The sequence below is a fragment of the Ictidomys tridecemlineatus genome, chromosome 3, assembly GCF_052094955.1.
Source record: "Ictidomys tridecemlineatus isolate mIctTri1 chromosome 3, mIctTri1.hap1, whole genome shotgun sequence".
Taxonomy (NCBI): Eukaryota; Metazoa; Chordata; class Mammalia; order Rodentia; family Sciuridae; genus Ictidomys; species Ictidomys tridecemlineatus.
In genome coordinates, this window is record NC_135479.1 from 187,622,818 (window position 1) to 187,643,494 (window position 20,677).

Sequence of the window (20,677 nt, forward strand, 5' to 3'; positions counted from 1 at the left end):
CCTCTTATTCATGGAAGGGTCAGCTTTGTTATTCTAATTTGGCCTCCAATTGATTGGACGAGGGCCATGCAAATCATGGAGGGCAATTTGCTTAACTCAGTCTACCAATTCAACGATGAACATTCAAAAACACCATCACAGACACATCCAGAATGATGTTTGATCAAATATCTGGGTACCTTGTGGTCCAGGCAAGGTGATGCATAAAATAAATCATCTTACTAATAGGAATGAAGAGTGAGAATGAAGAGTAATAGGGATGAACTGATGGATAGCCAGGCAGAAATCACTTTTCATAACTAAAATTAGGTATGGTCTGTGAGTGAGGGAACATCACTTTCCTGAGGACCATGTCCTCAGACAATAACTCTCTGTTGAACCTCACTTGTATATTGTTTGCTTTCTGGAAATCAGGGAACCTGACTGTACTGGTGTTTATATCTAGCTCTCATCTTGGCAACTGTACTTAACATTTTCTTTCCACAATGGAGAAACTTTTTCTATCTTTGCAGCCTGTTATGAACATACAGGTTGTGAAAAACCTGGCTAAACAGCTGTTTCCTGTTTAGAGATAGAAACTTCATTTTAACGTGGATTTAAAATGCCAAGGAGAACTGCTCTCAGTAATGAGTCTGTAACTATTTTTGTACATTTATGGATTTATATTTGTTATAATTTTCCTTGTGCTTAAAGAAACAATCATCTCCCTGATAAATTCTTTTGCATGAAAATTAATTTTATGAGATAATAATTTTTAGAGATTAATTTCTTACCTTTTTCTTCTTATAAGGAAAAGAATAATTGTATTTGCCAACATAGCCTCCAATTATTAGACAAGTGAGTATGACAAGGATTCAGGGTTAATCTCAATTTTGTCTCAGGTCACCCTTGTTTGCACTGAGACTCTTTTAGAAACAGAAACTGTCACTTTAATCTATATCAGATCCTGAGCCATATGCTTTGCATATCACTGAGGCCATAGAAGGAAATGTAAGTTCTCCAAGATCATGTGGTTAGAAGGTGGAAGGGCAATCCAAATGCTAGGTAGTTCTTCCAATTATGCTGGTATTCTGATTATTCCAAGATTAACCTGGAGTTTCCATAGGTTTACTGAACACCCCTACTCTGACCGAGGTTATAGTCAAGAGCCCCATTTAGATATATTTTTTCTTTTCTCACGGTGTAATATACCAGAATATTTCCATGGCAAAAACAAAAGCTTGAAAATATCACTCTCAATTAGGAATCTGCTAACACATAGAGTCCAGAAAGATGAAATACTGCCTCTGATGTATAGTGGATGCAGTGATTTGAGCATATAGGATGACCTAGCAGTGCAAACGGTGGTCAGCTCAACTTATTAGAATCCCAAGTAGGTGGTCACAAGTATGGACCATGAATCCACACTGTAAATGCTGATTCTGCTACTTTCTAAGTCTTGTGTAATCTCCCTTTGTACCAAACATTGTTATTACTTAGAAAATATATTTATATGTAAGATATAACATCTGTTCAACTTTACTAACAATGAGAGTAGGAAGATCCTGAGCACCTGCAAACTCAACTCACTTGTGTTTGATGTTTGGACCAATTAAACCATAACATACACACACACACACACATATATATATAATTTTTCTTATAATATCCTTAAATTTATTGGATGTCTCTGTACTTATTTTTAATATTGGAGGATTGTGTTAAATACCTGAGTACAGTTTTAATAAATGTGATCACAAATTCCATACATCTACTAGGTAATAGAGTGAGGACCTGCTGTATCCAATTCATTTGGTCCTTTGTTTCCCCTTAAAACCTTTATTTTAATTGAGTGTTTCCATTTATCATATAGTGATATACAGTTGGTTTGCTGAAAAACATTGAACTGATTGTTGTCTATTTAAATATCTCTTAGTTCTAACAATGGCAAGGTTAAATAAAATCAGTGGATAAATATCACAAGGGATGTCATGCAGTATGATTTGAAAATCAAATTTACTTTCATCTATTGCAAATAATCCCTTTGCCTGTCTCATTAAATAATCTTCATTCCATGTCACTGTGTTGTATTTACGGGAGAAAAATTGAAGAGAAGACTTGGACTTATGCTGATATTTTCATCAGTCATCCATCACCATAATGAGTAACCAAAGCTCCTTTGAAAATAATATATTTAGCATTGCTTATATTCCAAGGCACTGGTTTCTTCTGTAACACACTTTGAGAGGTATTAATATGAATGTTATGCTAATTTGTCTGCTTTTGACCTGGACTTTCCTTAAAACCCTAGAGGATTTTCAAGAGACCACTGCTTCATTAAACTAACTTGCAGAGCAAAGCTAACTCTAGTCTCTTATTTTATTAGGAGGGCTTAATGTAAAAATGTATGCTAACAGTGAATCACACAAGTTCTTTATCAAGCGTGGTTCAATTTAAGCATTAGTTGAGGTCTAGAGTAGTGGTTGAAAGGTGGAGTCAACCGTCCTGAATTAAATTCTCAACCTTACTAATCACTAGTTGTGTGCCCTTAGGTATGTTATTACTTAGTCAATTTCAGTAAATGATATTACTTATTAATTTTATATGAATATAATGATTATGCAAATGTTCTAGAACAGTCTCTGGAACATAGAAGATTTTTAATATAAAGTTATTATTAACTGTGACATTATTTCAGAACTTGGATTCATAGCAAAAACTGTGTAGAGGAAAATATAAACAAATAATTCTGAGGGTAATACTAATGTTTTGGTACTTGGGATATAGTTTTTTTGTGAGATAGTTTAAAATATGCAAAATATGAGCCTTTTAAAATAAATATTTATGACAGATTTTGCTGATTGAGTTCATGGGAAGTCCTATGGCTTACAGTTACCAGCTGACACCCAAGGTTCTTAATCTGAGACCGTTACAGTCTAGCTTTTCAGGCAGGAAATGTTATCAATCATGACCACAAGTGTCCTCCAATAGTGAGCAGTAAGTGATAGTGACAAAGAGATTTAGAGGAAAGACGTTATTATTAACTCAAAGTCACGATGGACTCAAACCTAACTTTTGAGAAAAAGTGGACTTTAAAAAGTGAATGGTTAAAGAAAATGTGGCATAAATACATAATGGAGTTTTATTCACCCATGAAGAAAAATGAAATTATGTCATTTGCAGAATGGAACTTGAAAATATCATGTTAAGCAAAATAAACTTAATGCAAAGATTCAAGGGTCATGTGTTTTCGCTCATATGTGGAAGCTAGAGAGAAATAAAATGAAAAATCTCGTGAAAATTGAAGGGAGATCAGTAGAGAAGAGGAAAGGGAATGGGGGAGGGAGGAAAAGAGAGAAAGGCGAAATACTGTGGGATGATTTTGGCCAAATTATATTGTTATGTGTGTGCATGTACAAATATGTAAAAACAAGTCCCACCATTATGTACAACTATAACGCACCAAGAAAAAATATGGGAAAAAAGAAAAGGTGGACTTTTATAGAATTTAATAGAAATTCATAAAATTTAAATTTATGAATGTGTGGTTAAATATGAATACAAAGTATAAAGGCAAGAATTTCAGCATGCCTTTGAGAAACAAACACTCAACTTTTCAGTTGGAACAGAGTCCTCATAGGCGAGAAGAGTTTGAAGGTATTCCAGAGTTCTTGGATGCTAAGAAAGAAATATAATTTAATATACTAGATGTTCAAGTGACATTTAGACAAGATATCTAAATTGAATTATAAGCCTGAATTTAAAAATGGGTGAAGTAAAGACAAAGTTAGTTATAAGTAGCTTCTCCACAGATTTCCCTATTATTAATGATTCTACTATAAATATTAATATTATTATTTTCATCATTATATTTATGGTTCTGGCGATTGAACCAAAGCTAGGCAACACTCTGCCAATGAGCGTCAGCCTCAGCCGTTTTTCTGTCTCTCCTTCCCTCTCCTTTTTCTTCATCCTTCTCTCCCTCTCACACGCTCATTCTTTCTCGTTTTCTTTCTTTTTATGGTTAAATTATCACCTACTAGACATCATATAAAGAAATTATGTTATCTACATTTATTACCATGATGTCAGCTTCCCCCAAATACATCTCCTATCATCTTTTTTGCTCATCACTAATCCCTTTACCAGATTCCATAACAAATTACTAATTTAAAGAATATAATGCTACTTTTATTTTTACATCAGGGGACCTATGTCTTACTAAAAAAAATCCCATCAGAGAAGTTTCATCTTTCCACTCTGCCATATATTCATGCTGGGGAACAGGTTTTCTCTAATCACCTTTCCCCTGACCTCCAACACACACACACACACACACACACACACACACACACACACACACACACACGCCTTAGCCTTAGTAGACCTTTTCTCCTCGTTTATGACTATTCCACTCATTTCCCTGAAACATCCAATTCTTTCTTTTAAGGGACACTAGATGCCTTCTTCCCCAGGAGAGCCAGTTGTCAGCTGACACCCAGATGTCACATGGTACCTGCTATCATCTAGTGGAGCAGTCATACTCTTTCTTAATGAAAGTTGGCTCTTCTCTTTTCCTAGGAATTTTTGCAGGTTATAGAAGAGAACAAACATCCTCCCTCAATTAAGTTTGCCATAGTTTGGATGTATCTCCCCTCTGCAAATTTTAGATGTTGTCAATGTAATAGTATTAAGAGGTAGGGACTTTAATAGGTGACTAGGCCAGGAGGATTCCTTCTCACTCATGGTTGGCTTTAAGACCCTTACAAAAGACTTCACACAGCATCGATCTCTCCTGCCCTTCTGTCTGCTGTCACGTGAGAACATAGCATGTGTTCCCTCCAGAGGATGCAAAAATAAGATGCCATTCTGGAAGCAGAGAACAGCTCCACCAGACAATCTGACCTGCCAGTGTCTTGATCTTAGATCCCCAGCCTTGAGAACTGAGAGAAATAAATCTGTGTCCTTATAAATTATCCAGTATCAAGGAGTCTGTTGTTACAACATAAAGGACAAAGACAAGGTTATAAACAATATGTACTCTGTTGCTATTAAACTAATGCAGAGAAAAAAAAAAACAAGGAAAAAAATTCATGCCAAGTTAAATAAAAATTTTATGTAACTATGAATTATATAACTACGTAATTATATATGTGTAATGAGATTCCTTTTGTGTAGCAAAAAATGTACCCATAGAAATAGCTGACAGAATTTACAACAAATTGTAGTGGTTATCCTTTTGAGGGTGATACAAAGGGACTTTTATTACTCATACTTCTGAATTGTGTGAATATTTTATAATCCACATGTTAATTTTATAACAATATGCAATTAATGTTTTCATTTAAAAAACAAATCAGATTACATCCATCTGTTTTTATAGGACAAGTGTAGTGTGTACTTACTTTTCAGAAAATAAAGAAAATGCCATATTATTGTGTATATAAGAAATACCATTTTCTGTGGGAGGAAATTAAACAATTTAGCTCCCAAGCTCCCCTATAAGTAACTATTCCATACACATTTTACTAAATAAATAGTGGCTTAAAGCAGTTAAGTAACTTGTCCAAGGTCAGAAAGCTGGTAAATAGTAAAGAAAAATCATGTGAGAGAGCCAGGATTCAATTAGTTTTGTTGTTGCTGAAGATTCTATCTCTTAGTTAAGAAATATTACTCAGTTCAAGATGGAATGTTTTTTATGATTTGTTAGCTAATCAATATTTATTGTTTACATTACAGAAAAGTTGCATGGGTAAGGAATGACAGCAGTTAATGTACATAATTTTAAGGCATATCTAGGTAAATTGTATGGCATCGCCTTATTCTGTTCATTATGTCTCTTGGATTGTCACATGGAAACCTCATTTTGTGAAATATGCCATTGAATCAGGCCCTTAGGGATTTAATGCTACTAAATGTTAGAGTGGGTCTTCAATTTGTCGATTTCACATAAAACCAATGAACTGTGTTAAGAATCCATGGAGAATACATTGGCATTATCAGGATCCACTGTGCTGCACTTTGTGCCTGGATGGTATTCTTGTCCACACTGAAGTTGTGCCAAAGTGGAATTGATGAATGTATCAACAAAAGCAGATATTCCTATCATTGTATAGAAGAAACTTGATTAAGTGGTGTTTTGTGATTAAGTATGTCAATCAATGGAAGGGTAACTGATGTGATACAGCAATCTGTATACGGGGTAAAGTTGGGAGTTCATAACCCACTTGAATCAAACTGTGAAAGATGATGTATTAAGAACTGTGTAATGTTTTGAACGACCAACAATAAAAAAAATTAAATTATTTTTACTGATACAATGAAAGAAAATTTTGCTATTTATGGGGCATATATTCTGATATAATTATATCTATCTCCTCAAACATTTGTCAGTTCCTTATGATGAAATCTTTAAAATAATTTCTTCCAATTTTTTTTTGAAATCTATAGTACAAATTGATCTCTGGAGTCACCCTATTGTGCCATAGCACACCAGAATTCCCGTATTACTTGTAACTTGGTACCCAATGATAAAACTCTATTCTTTCTTTCCTCTCTGTTCTTCCCAGCCTCTGGTACCTACCAATCTACTCTCAACTTCTCTGAGAACAAATTTTTTAGATTTACTTCTGAGTAGGATTATGTGGTACTTGTCTTTGTCTGACCTATGTTACTTAATAATCTACAATTCCATTCATGCTGTCATAAACGATGATTTAACTTTTTGCATGGTTGCATTGTGTTCCATTTTCTATATGTACACATGTGCATATACATACACATGCACATACAACCACACTCACATACCCCTTAGCCCTGAAAGCCCTTTCTTCTTTCTTCTAACTTATCCACTTTATTTCCCCTCAAATATCCATGCCCTCCTTCATGAAATCTAGATGTCTTCTTCCTCAGGACTTCCAGTCGACATCCTGACACCCAGGTGTCAGATGGTATTCACTGTCATCATAGCAGTAAGGCTATGATGAACTTGGAAGGGCTCACGTCTCTTTGACATCCTGATTTTATTTTCTTTGAATATATATCCAGTAGTGGAATTGCTGATTCATATAGTAGTTCTGTTTTTGTATTTAAAGAACCTCCATACCATTTTGTATAATGGCTTTGCTAGTTTATATTCACATCAACAATATGCAAAGATTTCCTTTCCTCCGCATCTTCACCAGAACTTGCTGTCTTCAGCCTTTTTGATAATAGTCATTCTTACAGGGGTGAGTTGAACACTTAGAATTACACCTAGAAATGTCTAAATATTAAGCAGAATAATGTTATACTAGATTAGATTTCAAAAGGATCTACAAATATCAACCCATATTGTGCTATAGAAACTTTAGATGTAGAGAAAGGCTAGAAAAAAGTAGCAGTAATTTTAAAAACACGTACATACTCATAGGGGGAAAAAAACCCCACATTTGCATCTTGCTCTCTTATAAGCTAAATGGCATTTCTGTGGCAGAGCTAGGACTACCATAGTTAAAGCAAGTAATGCAGTAAAAACATTTTTTAAGTATGGGATAAACTTGAAGAGCACTATGATAAACAAATAAGAAATTTCTTTGAGAAATATTTACGTTTGTGTTTTTGTGGGGAGTTTGGGGGCTTTTAATTACTTTGTTGTTATTGTTGTTTTTAATTTGACCCACTCTCCCCAGTTGAGGAAATTTAAAGATAATTAGTAATAAGAAAACAGTTTCCTGGACTGTAACACCTACACCACCTGAAAAGACTTTCACTTGAAGACAAGACCACAAGGGAAACAGGACCCGAGCCCCCCAGTGCATGTTCATAGACACCGACTAGGCAGCTTTGAGAACATTGGACACACCATAGCATGTGGGTTACTGCCACTTCCCTCTGTCCTCTGTCGGGTTCATGGAAGTTAGGGGTCTGCAGACCTGAAAGTGATGGGATTTCTTAAGAGTTTCTAGAAATGCTTAGAAAAATATTTTATACTATCAAAATAAAAAAAAATGTTTTGAGGTAGGTACATGGAACACACAAAGTAAATTCTGAACAAACTTCTAAAGGGACAGTGATTTGCAGTGTCAGTACTAAGCCTTATAAAATAACAGATTTGAAAAAAGGGCAAAAGTATCTACACTTGAAGTGGTGTGATAGTCTCATCAAGGCACAGAAAGTTAAATATCTGAATCCCTGTCTGTTAACATCAGGGGAAAAACAAAATAAAGCCTCATAAACAACTCAGGAACTAATTCCCTGTACTTGAATTTTTTTAAAAAAAGAAGGTAGAAATTGTGCAATTTTAACTCATAGTAAATAAAAAACATAGCTATTCCACCACTTTCCCTTGGTGACTAATACTGAAACTGGATGCTTGATGAATACATAAAAAATAAAATACCACTGGTGATTTAATAAACACAATCAAAGTGGAGCTGTGCCTGGCTTACGGATTCACTGAGCACTGAGCACTCTTCATAAATTATATGAACACTTCCAGCATTATATCATTTTAGTTGGTGCAGAATAAAACATCCCACTGGCCATAGTTCTCTTCCATGCTCCATGCTTCTGTGTTGATAAGACAGACTATTATAGGATTTCAACAAAATACGTGAATTCATCTCCTTCTCACTGAATAGTCCTGGTTTGTGCATGTAGCCTACGTTATCAGCAGTTGACTTTATATGTTGCCACTAAAAGTAGGCAAGAAGAAAGCAGATTGCTCACCTCTTTGTTACTCATTTTTGTGTGTTTTCTGTAAATAATTTTAAATATAATTAGTGATGAGGAATGTTATGGTTTGGATGTGAGGTGCCCTCCCCCTGCCCCCCTGAAAGCTCAAATGTGAGATAATGCAAGAAAATTTGGAGGACAAATGATTGGGTTATAGCCTTAACCTAATCAGTGAGTTAATCCCTGATGGGATTAAATCAGGTGATTAGGGTGTAGCTAGAGCAGGTGGGAATTAGGGCATGGCTTTGGGTATATATTTGTATCTGGAGACTGGAATCTCTCTCTTTCTGCTTCTTGATCACCATGATGTGAGCTGCTTCCCTCTGCCACATACTCTGCCATGATGTTTAGCCTCATCTCAAGCCCCAAGAAATGGAGCCAGCCTTCTATGGCCTAAGACCTCTGAAACCATGAGCACTCAAATAAACTTTTTCTCCTCCATGATTGTGCTGATTGGGTCCTTTAGTCACAGCAGCGAAAAAGCTGACTAAAGCAAGGAATAAGATTCACAATTATAAGAATTGAAAATGGAATGTACAATGAAGAAGACACTGGCGGTGTGATATGCATTACTTTGCACTGGCTGAAGTTCAGCTCTGAATGAAACTCAAAAAACTCTCCCCACATCTTTGGGTCTTCCTGAAGATGTGACACTGGTCACAGTTATGCTGTTTATTTTTGGCACCCTTTGAAATACCATAAAGGTGTGTTGCTTCTACCACTACTCTGACTTTAGCAGGTTGTAAGGCTTCTGTGATTGCCACAGCAATTTTATTTCATGAGGTGCTCTTGAACTTGCACTCTCCTACTATAGATATCTACCACCCTTCCAAGCTTGCTGAGGCCAAGGATTTACTTGGTAGGAAAATAACAGGCAGGGATATTTCCATCCAATGGAACCAGATGATGTTCACACATAGAAATTATCTATGTCCTTCACAATCTCCATACCATCATGATCTTCATCAAATAGCTCATGGTTAAGGACATCTGAGATAGTCTCTTGGTAGCCCTTGGTGAAGAACTGCATGGCCACAGATGCCTATTAGGGCCATTTGAGAAGCCCCTTCCACTGCAGGTTTGTGCTTAGCCAGGTCAGGTGTACCAGTAAGCAGCCATAGGTTAGGGAGGTTGAGCTAGTCATCCTCTGCATCACAGGGCCCCTGGTCCTTACAACAATGGGCAGACTGGAGGCTTGGTCATCAGGGATTCTCTGCCTACAGGCTTGGCCCAGGCCACAAAGGCTCCCACTTGGGAAACCCACTGGCATTCTGCTGTGGCATTTCTGCCACACTTCTGGGCCCTTTTCCTTAGACCCATCACCACCTCTCCAGGGAGACCCAGGGCACTTCAGGGATGTAAAACTTTGCATACTGCCATGGGCAATGACTTATTGCCTGAGTCACCTAAGGAAGGTAGATGACCTGCCAGAGACATGTGCTGAGTCAAGGGCACCACAGACTCCAAATTGGCTGTTTTTGAGCTCATTTGTATATTCTTCTGTTTGATCTATCCTGTCACTGATGCCTTCTATTGCATTTTTAATTTTGCCAAAGGTATTTCCTTGATTCAAAAATTTCCATTTGAGTTTTTAAAATTGCTACTTTTTGTTATGCTTCTCTGATACAGCATTGGCATGTTTGTCAGCATTTTCTTCAAGTTCCATAAAGCAATTGTTTTAAATTTTCTTAGAGTTCTTCCACACCAATGACATTCTGGTTTGTTGCTGGCACTTTATTTTGACTATTAGGCTAGGCCATGGTTTCATTTAGGCTCTTGATGCTTGCTGTTGTGTGACATCATCTGGGCATAGATTGATTAGGTGTTTATTTCAGTCTTCCTAACTAAGCTTTGTTCCTGCCTGTGTTACTAGTAATTTTAAGCAGGCTGATTATTTTTGCTAAGCCTGTAGCTATTTCCATGATCTCAGTACTGGATGTTGCCCAGTTCCTGATTTTCTGAGGATCTACTGTTAGTGTGTTGTCACTGTTTCTGCATTAAAGGGTGAGCAAAGCCCAGGTTTGTCCCCAATATACTCTTGGCATGTTATAAATGAAGCAGGGGAGTATCCCAGAAAAAGTGGTCCATCTCCACAAGCCTGTCATTGGGTTGACATAGGCCCAGATGCCTTCTCCACAATTCTAGGCTATGCTCAGGCACTGCAGGATTCTGCTCAACTCTGGAAAGAATGGCCATGGGGGGACTAGCCCTGGCTCTTATGCCATGCCTATGGTTATCAACACCATTAAGTTGTGTCACACCCGGAGCCCACAGCCCACCAAGACCAGTACATACTGGGGTAAAAGTAAGGCTGGCTTTATTATGGTCTACCTATTGCTAAGGTGGGCTTATGGTCCAAGACTACTGCAGTAAGTCACAGGTGATGCTGATTGGAATGAAAGCCTGATAGACTGGAGCTGAGTGGCTTTTACCAACACTGGAGCTATTCTAGAGGCACGGTCCCCAGGTTCTGTCTCCAGACTTTGTCCCTATTAAGACCTTCCCAATGTTGGATTTTACCATCCCATCATTTAATTTCAGGGGAGAAGTCTATACTTAATACCATGACTCACTGTTCAATGTATAAGATCCTGCTCCACACTTTGTTGCCAAGGTTGTATTGTTAGTGAAGGCAGCTCCTTGCCCATTAAGGCTGATGTGAAGCTAGGGCACACCTGAATCTCAAAACTGCAAGGAACTTCACCATCTCCCAAAGGTCACCAAGTATCAGGCCACAGCTGGTATTGATGCAGGAGGGGTTTTGTCCTGCCAAGGTGCCATCTCCTCCTATTGTGGAGGGGTTTTGGAGCTTCATCTAGAAGTGCTGGCCTGAGCCTGGTGATAACTGTGCTATAAGAGGTTGGGGGCCAGGTGGTGTAGATAGTTCCCTGATCATCAGGGCTAACACAAAGCTGGGTTGCATCTAAGTGTCTCCTGTCTTTGAGGAAAGGAGGAGTGCCCCAGGCCATCTCCAAATCTGGAAATGATGCAGACCAAAACTTCAGTCTGTCCCAGTGGATTGTCTACAGGTTCCTTCTGTAAGCTCTGATCGGTGTACTGGGTCTTTGGTTTCTGGTGGGTACTGGGTCTCACTGCGGCAGGTTGGCACTGGGCTCTAAGAGTAAACCCTGTGCTACCTTTCATGCCCTACACCTCAGTGAGTGAAGTCTACTCCCTGCTCTGCAGTCTAAGTTTGGGGGTTGGAGGATGGAGGAAGTTTATTTATTGCCTGGTTAGTACAGTTCCAATAGTTCAGTCCATGGGTATTGTCTTGGCAATAGCTGCCATGGAGCTTTGCCCAGCACTAAGTTTCACTATAGTGAGCATGGTGCTGAGTTTCCAGTCTAAGGCCTGGATCTAAGTTTTGGTACCTCCTCTGAGTGGGAAACATCTTTCTCCATGCTGGGCTGCTGGGCATTATGGGAGAGGTGACAAGGGAAGCTCTCTACTTCCTGCTTTCTTCAGTGAATCTTTTTATTATGATGTACTAAAATCAAGCACTATAGTTTCCTGCCTCGTTTCCTTAGCTCTTGTGAATGTAGTTTGGTGCATAGTTATTCAACTTGGTATGTCGGTGGATAGTTGATGGCTAGAGAATCTTACTCAGCCACATTTTTGCTCCACCTCCTAGGTTAACAAGTACCTAGTTTAGATAATTTTTTATAAATCGAAGCCAGTAAATCCCTGCCAGTTAATCTGATGTTTAATTCTGGAATTGGAATATAGTGGAGAAATCAAATTAGGACACAATCACACTAGCCTTATTAAAAGTGCAGCTAAAAACATTTATTGAGTTAGTTATGTATGCCAAGCACTGTGCCAGTTGCTAGGGATACAAAGATAAATTGGGCATGGTTCCTTTCCTCAAGGAGATTATAGTCTCAGGGTAAAACAGGTGAATAAGAAGAGCATATCTGGCATGGTAAGATCATTTCAGTCAGTAGTTTCATTGAGCATGCAGAATTTTAAGACATACCTAAGTAAATTGTATGGCATCTGCCTTACTCAGTTCATTATGCCTCTTGGATTGTCACGTGAGAATCTCATTTTGTGAGATAGGCCATTGACCAGACCCTTAGGAATTTAATGCTGTGAGTGGGCCCTCAATTTTCCAATTTCACATAAACCCATGTATACATGTATCAGAATATTACATTGAATCCCATAAGTCATATAGTTTTTGTTTTATTATATTAGTAAAAATAATTTTAATTTTAAAAATTGTTACCTAAATGCCATGTAATCAAGTTTCTAATGACAGAGAGGGTGATGAGATAGCAAGGAAGAAAAGGTGAAGTGGCAACATTCCAGTGGAAAGAGAAAAAAATAGAATATAGAACAGCGATGGTCAAATTTACCTGACACGGTAGGGCCTTGCTCTCTAAACAGCTATGAAAAATCACAAGAATGAGTTCAGAAATTACTTGAAAGATATTAACGGTGAGTTCAGAGGTGAAATCCACTATAGTATTCACCTAAAATAACAACTGGTGTGTTTGTCCTATTTATCCAGGGAATAAGATGTGTGTGGATAGGTTGAGCATCCCTAATCTAAAAATCAAAAATCCTGAATACTTCTGAGCTTTGACATAATACCATAAGTAGAAACTACAGATGACCACACACAACTGGTTGCCACCAAAATGCAGGTACCCCACATATAAACTATCAACTACTTTTAGGCTACATGTATGGTGTCCGTAAAACATACATTAATTTTGAGTTTAGACTTGGGTCCTCCTCCCAAGTTATCTCATTATATGCATGTGAATATTCCAAAATCTGAAAAGATCTGAAATTCTAAACACTTTGGTCTAAAGATGGGGGAGGTTGGAGGGAGTAGAGATATTGTTGGATTTTATAGACTTAGCTCATGTTAATTTGGACACTAACAAGTCCCAAATCTGTAAAGTAGTCTGCTAAGCTAGAGACTCAGGCAAGAGTTGATGTTGCAATTCAAGTCTGAGGACAATCTGAAGGCAGAATTTCCTTTTCCTTGGAGAGTTCATAGAACCTAATCTCTATTAGGATCTTCAACTGATTAAAAAAAGGCCCCCCCACACTAAATTATTTCTCTTAGTCAAAGTGAACTGATATACACATTAACCTCATCTGAAAATATCTTTACAACAACATTCAGACTAACGTCTCAATGTGATGACCTAGTTAAATTGACACATAAAGTTAACATCCAACCAGGCTATATAAAATCATATAATTAAAACCGAAGGGGTTATGGAGAAAATTGGCTTAGAAGGACCAAAAATTTCACAGGTGACTCAATCCCCAAATCAATACCTGTTAGAAATAATAGGGCACTTTTATGTACCATAAATTGTTGGGAAGGCATAGATAAATACTAGGGTCAGTATGTCACTTCATTCTGAAATCATGGAAGCTTATTTGTGAAATGTGTGTTAGAAGATATTATTGCTTGGATCTGAAATGTCTCTAAAAGCTCAGGTGTTGAGGGCTTGGTCTTTAATTTGGTAGAGTTCAGGAGTTGAGCTTTTGGGAATGATTGGGTCATGAGGATTCTGACCCTATTAGTGGATTAATCTCCTCACAGTTGAATAGACTCTTGGGAGGTGGTGGAAAGTACAGAAGTGTGACCTCGTAAAAGGAAGTGGGTCCTTGGAGGCATACCCTTGGGAATTTTATCTTGCCCTCCCAGTCTCTCTCTCTCTCTCTCTCTCTCTCTCTCTCTCTCTCTCTCTCTCTCTCTCTCTGCTTCCTGGCTGTCATGAGGTAAACAGCTCTGCTCACCATGTCCTCCCTGATGTTCTTCCTCACCACAGGCCCATAGCAAGGGAGCCAGCTGATTGTGGATTGAAATCTCTGAAACCAGGAGTCAACATAAATCCTTCTCCTCTAAGTTGTTTAGGTCAGTATTTTGGTTACAGCAATGAAAAGCTGATAAACACAGAAGGGTTGCAGCTCATAAATTATGGTGATATGGTGAAAGGAAAGTTAGTTAAAATTAGTGAGAAAGTTATAACACAAAATGTGGATGGGTGGGCTTTTAACACACATATGTGTCAGAAATAATTGGGCTGGGGTTGTGGCTCAGCAGTAGCATACTTGCCTGGCATTTATGAGGCACTGGGTTTGATTCCCAGCACTACATAAAAATAAATAAAATAAAGAACTATCAACAACTAAAAAAAAATATTTGAAAAATCAGAAATGATTACACTAAGATTTATGCCAGGAGGTGAGTGATAGATAGAATTAACAGAGTTAATTAATTAATTAATTAATTAAGTTAATTAAGTTAAGTTGTCATCAATATTCTTTTTTGTCAAAAAGTCAAAGTCATTGCTGAAAATAAAAGGGAGAATCTGATAGTGTATCTATGCCTGCTTCAAGCATAGTACATAGTTTGGTAAGGATTCACTGAATGAGTGAATGAATAAATAACAATAGATTTTTATACTGACTATAAATGGAACAATTTTTGTATCATATGTAGAATTTTAAATTGGCAATGTTTGCTTGCCTGGGTTAAAAAGATGAGGGTTGCTTTGATTCAAAGTAGGGAACCATAAATATTCTAGCAAAAGAAAGAATTGTGTACTGTGTAGCCCAATCTGAACACAAACACAGGTGAATTCTAGAGGAAGAATAATAAAGAGAGAGAGGGATGAAAAATTTCAGGGCAATGAGTCTCCTAATGAAGGCAGAGTGCTGCAGTGAAGATACAGTGTACAGAGCTAAAGGCTTTGAATCGGTGGCCTAGCATATCCCTGGATTTCTTCTCAGATATAATGTACATCGTAGCCACAGCTCCTAGATTCTCTGGTGGGAACAACAGCTGTAACTATAATTCCTGTCTCTTGATAAGAATTATCTAGGTAGTTGGGTAGGAATGAGTCCATGTGGAAGTCAGACTAAAAGGTGATGGAGAAATTAGCACTTTCAATATTTTACTATAGTACCATTAAAATCATAAGCAATCATATTTACCTTAAAATAGAGCCAAGCGCTTGCTGCATTTTGAGATCTGATATGCACTTTTCTTATAAGTCCAGGGTACACAATAATGCTCTGGCTGCTCTTATTATTAGCTGTTACTAACAATAGGTTGTGGTTAAAGGTATTATTAAACTACTGGAAAATTGGATTGGATGTTACTTAAGGAACAGAGAATTAACTGATTTGTACATTTTGCGGGGTTATTAAATAATTGATCACAATATATTGAATAGTTCACATATTTTTTACTTTTCTTTAATTGGCAATGTACACATACATATACATATGCAATATATACACACCAAAGTCTAGCCACTCAGTTTTCTAAATATGCAAAATGAAAATAAAACATTTTCAGCTTTTTGCAGGCAGATTAAAGGGCTGAATTTAACATCTGAGAGAGTACAAAGCACCATCAGAGATAGCAAGTTTCATTCTACTCCTCTCAGGCTTAGCAACATTGAGGATGTCTACTGGTCAGGGTGCTAGGACCCAGATCTTGATATATTATAACTTCCTCAAAATGTGAAGCTTACGAAATCCTTCAACTGTACTTTGCTAGCACTGCCCACTGACCATACCTTTTAAACTTTAGCATACATAGGAATAATCTGGGGCACTTACTTAAAACACGGAGCCCTGGGCCCTAGACTGGGAAATTCTTATTTGTAGATGTGGGATGAGGAGTTGAATCTGTAGTTTTGATCAACATTGCAGAGACTTTAATGTGGTAGTTTGTCGGCCAGTTTGAGAAACACTAGCCTAACATGATCAATTTGGTCACATGTCATTGTAACTAATTAATTTTTTATCCATTTAATCTCATTAATCTCAAAGATCAGTTAACTCCTATGACTATAAGCATAAACAGAACCTCATTGTAAGGCCTTAAAGGGTTGATTTTTTTTTAACTTTCAGACTGTTCAATTGCTAGGTTTATAAAATAGTAACTGTATTTCCTCCCAGTGTTGTTTAAAGAAAGAACTATTAAAACATTACAAAACAAGTTTTAAATATGAACACTTAATGGCAGAATACTGTCAGCATATTATGGAAATTAAATAATTAGTATGAGGGGAATTGATTTCAGTGTTGTATAAAAGTACATGTTTCTGCGCGACAAGGAGTAACTCGAATTCTGATATGATTTGATCTTCTATTTTTATACTGAATATGCATTACTGGAAATAGGTCACAGCAGGAAGACAGATTAAGGCAGTTTAAAGTAAAATAGAAACTGTAGAAACTATAAAAAATAAATTTGCAATTACAATAAGAGAGCAGAGCTGTCTGCTTTTCTTTGTTTACTCAGTAGCCAATATAATCCTCCTCTGTTTCACACACACACACAGTTAACCCTTAGGTAACCACAAGTCACATTCCATGTTCTCCAATGGAAAGGGCATTTTCTTTCTGATTTCAATATTAGTACAAAGTATGTTTATCATTCTGTCAGTTAATGTGGAACTGAGTGCTCTATAAATATTAAACTTAAGAAACCATAATCTGGGCCAATGTAAATTAGAAGACAGATAAGAATCCAGAACAACAATCAAAGGTATTGAGGAGGGGTGAAAAGGGCAAGATAAAAACGTGAGAGGGTGTGTAGAAATTATAGCAAATATACAGTAGTAAGAGTTTTTGATGCCTGAGTATTGACGTAGAAGCATAAATTATTTGACTGTGGTATTTTAATGGGTGTTTCCTTAAACATTGTTCTGGAAAGAGTAATTTCTACAACAGTGTTTATTAAACACCATTCCCCTGACACTGGTTATTTTGTTATTCTTCTAAGGTCCCCCTTAGGTTTTTGTCTCATAATGCTTGTTTTAGTTAGCGTTTTCACTGCTATGACTTAAAGACCTGACAAGAATAATTTTAGAAGAGGAAAAGTTTAGTGGGAGCTCATGGTTTCAAAAGTCTCAGTCCACAGACAGCAAGCTCCATTTTTCTGGCTTAAGGTGAAGCAAAATATCAAGGTGGAAGAGAGTGGTGAAGGGAAACAGCTCACATGATGATCAGAAAGCAGAGAGAGAGAGAGAGACTCCACTCACCAGATACAAATAAATACTCCATCGCCCACCTCCTCCAGTCAGACCCTACCCTCCTTCAGTTACCATGAAGTTATTCTCATGAGGGGATTAATTCAATGATTGGATTAAGACTTTCATAACCCAGTAATTTCTCCTCTAAGACTTCTGGCATTGTCTCACGCATGAGCTTTTGGAGGAGACACTTCACATCTACACCAAAACAGTGCTTAAAGTTAATGTTTTTGCTTTCTGGAACTCTCTTCCACCAAATGAACCCAAAACGTTCATTTTCGTATTTTAAACAAATCCTTGAATAGTATCAGCTTCTAGGTGAAGTATTCTGTGACCTCTCCATCTAAAAATAATATTTTGGGATTTGGGGCAGTGGTTACTGTCTGCTATATAGGAACTTTGGCCTCCTCAGGGAGAGTTCCCTGAGATAGATGAGTTATACTTCATCCATGAATGACAGACTGATAGTATTCTGAGGATACTGCATAGAACTGTGTCTAGAAACTTGATAGTCACACATTACAGAATGAGAAATGACCCAACTAAATCCAGATAAGTTTTCATGGCCGGCCCTCCTACTCTGGAGAGGCCCCTAGACTTTTAATGGAAACCAGGTAAGATTTAAGAGGTGTTATGATGGCAATATGGCAGCAATTGTCCCTGATTAAGGAGAAATCCTTTATCTGAGGTTCTAGCCAAGCCTAGAGTTCTAGCAGAGAGCATCATGACATCACTATTAAGACAAGGGGTCACAAAAGCTGACATTTGATGGAAATCATGATGATCTTGCTGGGTTTTTAATATTTATTGAACTTAAAAAAAAATCCCATTACAAGTAGTCCCAGAGCAGCTTGAAACCACAATTAAGTGTGTCTTTTTTGTGGCACAGAGCCACTTTCTCCAGCCATCTAGCCCTGCTCCAGGTCTCTTAAATTCAAATGGAGCTACTGTAAGGAGAAGAACCAAAGGATGAAGCCCAGGACTCTCTGTGTCCCAGGGGAAACAGGTCATATACCGCCTCTCATCCAAATATGCTGAAGAAGTCCCAGCAGGAGAAGGACTGAATCTTTTATGGTTCTGTTGGATACAGGAATCCAAATAACCATTCTACCAGGCTCCATTGGGGGAAATCCTGCTTTCAACTGATAGGTAATGAAAGCTGAAAAAACCTGTGGGTAGGACCATTTGGGTCTATTCAGTGTAGCACTATTGTGGCCTCCACCATATACTGTAAATACTGTGTACACAGAACATCTCTCAGTCTTGAAGATTTACACACAAAAATGACAGTGGACCATCCCCACCCAATCTTTTTTGTCCTTTCTTGAGTATTCTAATAAAAACAGTATAAAATTCCAGGTAAAGGAAGAATATTGGTGTTTTGAGTAAGAACATAAAAGTAGCAAGAATAATAAGTGTTGCAGTATGTTAATAAAACATCCCTGTGCACTTAGTGAGGGGAGCTGAAGAGCGATAATCAATTGAATTCAGTTGTTCTCCTGTAGCCTATAAACACAATTATTTTAGACATAGTGATTGTAACTGAGGTGATCCTCCAGCCCCCATACTGAGGATTAAACTCAGGGCCTCATTCATGCTAGGCAGGCACTTGACCACTGAGCTATAGCTCTAGAAAAACCGGCACTGATGTCAATGCCTTCTTTTCTATTCCAGTGGAACCAAAGAATTAAGATCAGTTCTTGGCGGTCACTGTCATGTCTTTTGTGGCAAATCAAAAATGCGCCTTGCAAAATATGAAGGATTGTTGAGATACAGGTTATTAAGAAGAAGTAGATGCAAGGAAGCCCTCCGTCCTTCCTCTGTCTAAAATCAAAATATAGATTTACAAAGATAAAAGATATCTTGCCTGATACCTCTTTACCAGGGAGAACAAGTCAAAGACAATATTAGACACTACCAGCCCTTAGATGATATCAAAGGAATCTATATGAAAAATTTGTACTAATTAGCCTTTATGTGTCAACTATTGCCACCCATGAAGACTCAGATTCCTTTCTTTTGTCACTTCTCTAAAAATTAAAAAAAAAAAAACACAAAGTGTTGTTCTTTGTAAAGACACTGTAGAATCTGAAATTCAAAGCCATTTCTTTGAGAATTACTCAATTCCTGGCTATCTCTCAGTTATAAATGAAACAGAAAAATAAATTTCCATTTGTTTTTCTTTTGTTAATCTGTTTTTTATTACATGTTTCCATTCCAACTAATAACTCATGCAGTTTGAAGGAGAAGTTTTCTCCACCTACATGTTCATGCTGAGCAAGCCTCTAATGCGAAAGCCACTGAAAAGTGTCAGGCAAGGGGGAAATTTATTAACAAGTCACTAAAGGAAAATACGGTGTGTGTAGAAAATTCAACAACAAAGGGGAGTGGTTTTGTCAGCTTTTTTTTTTTGCTGTTGTGACCAAAGAGCCAACAAGAACAATTTTAGAGGAGGAAAAGTTTATTTTGAGGCACATGGTTTTAGAGGTCTCAGTTGAAAGCAGCTCAGAACTTGACAACCAGGAATCAGAGAGACTTCTCCTCTCACAAGGACAAAATATATTTCCCAAAGCCATTCTCCAATAACCTACCTCCTCCAGTTACATACTATCTACCTAGAGTTAATCCCTCAAAAGGGATTAATGAACTGATTAAGTTAAAATTCTTATAACCAGTCATTTTACCCCTAAAGTTTCTTGTATTTTCTCACACATGAGCTTTTGGGGGATACCTAATATCTAATCCATAAAAGGGAGATTATTACAAACTTTCTGGATGTCCATCAAATCTACAATAAATGTCATTCAAGAATGCATGTGCATGTTGGCCAGATAATAATTCTCACATATAATGCCATCCTGCCTCAGAATTAATACAGGCTATCTCAAATGTACCTTCTCTCTGGGATTCCCACTGCTCTTTTCCTCCCTCCCTAACTCTTTAATCTTACCTTTCTATCACCA

The 20,677-nt window shown here is 37.4% G+C and overlaps 1 pseudogene; it reads right to left on the minus strand.

The window, feature by feature from the left end:
* Positions 1-9,284: 9,284 nt before the first annotated feature.
* LOC110598050 (GTP cyclohydrolase 1 pseudogene) lies at positions 9,285-17,745 on the minus strand (annotated as a pseudogene).
* Between the last annotated feature and the right edge of the window lie 2,932 nt (positions 17,746-20,677).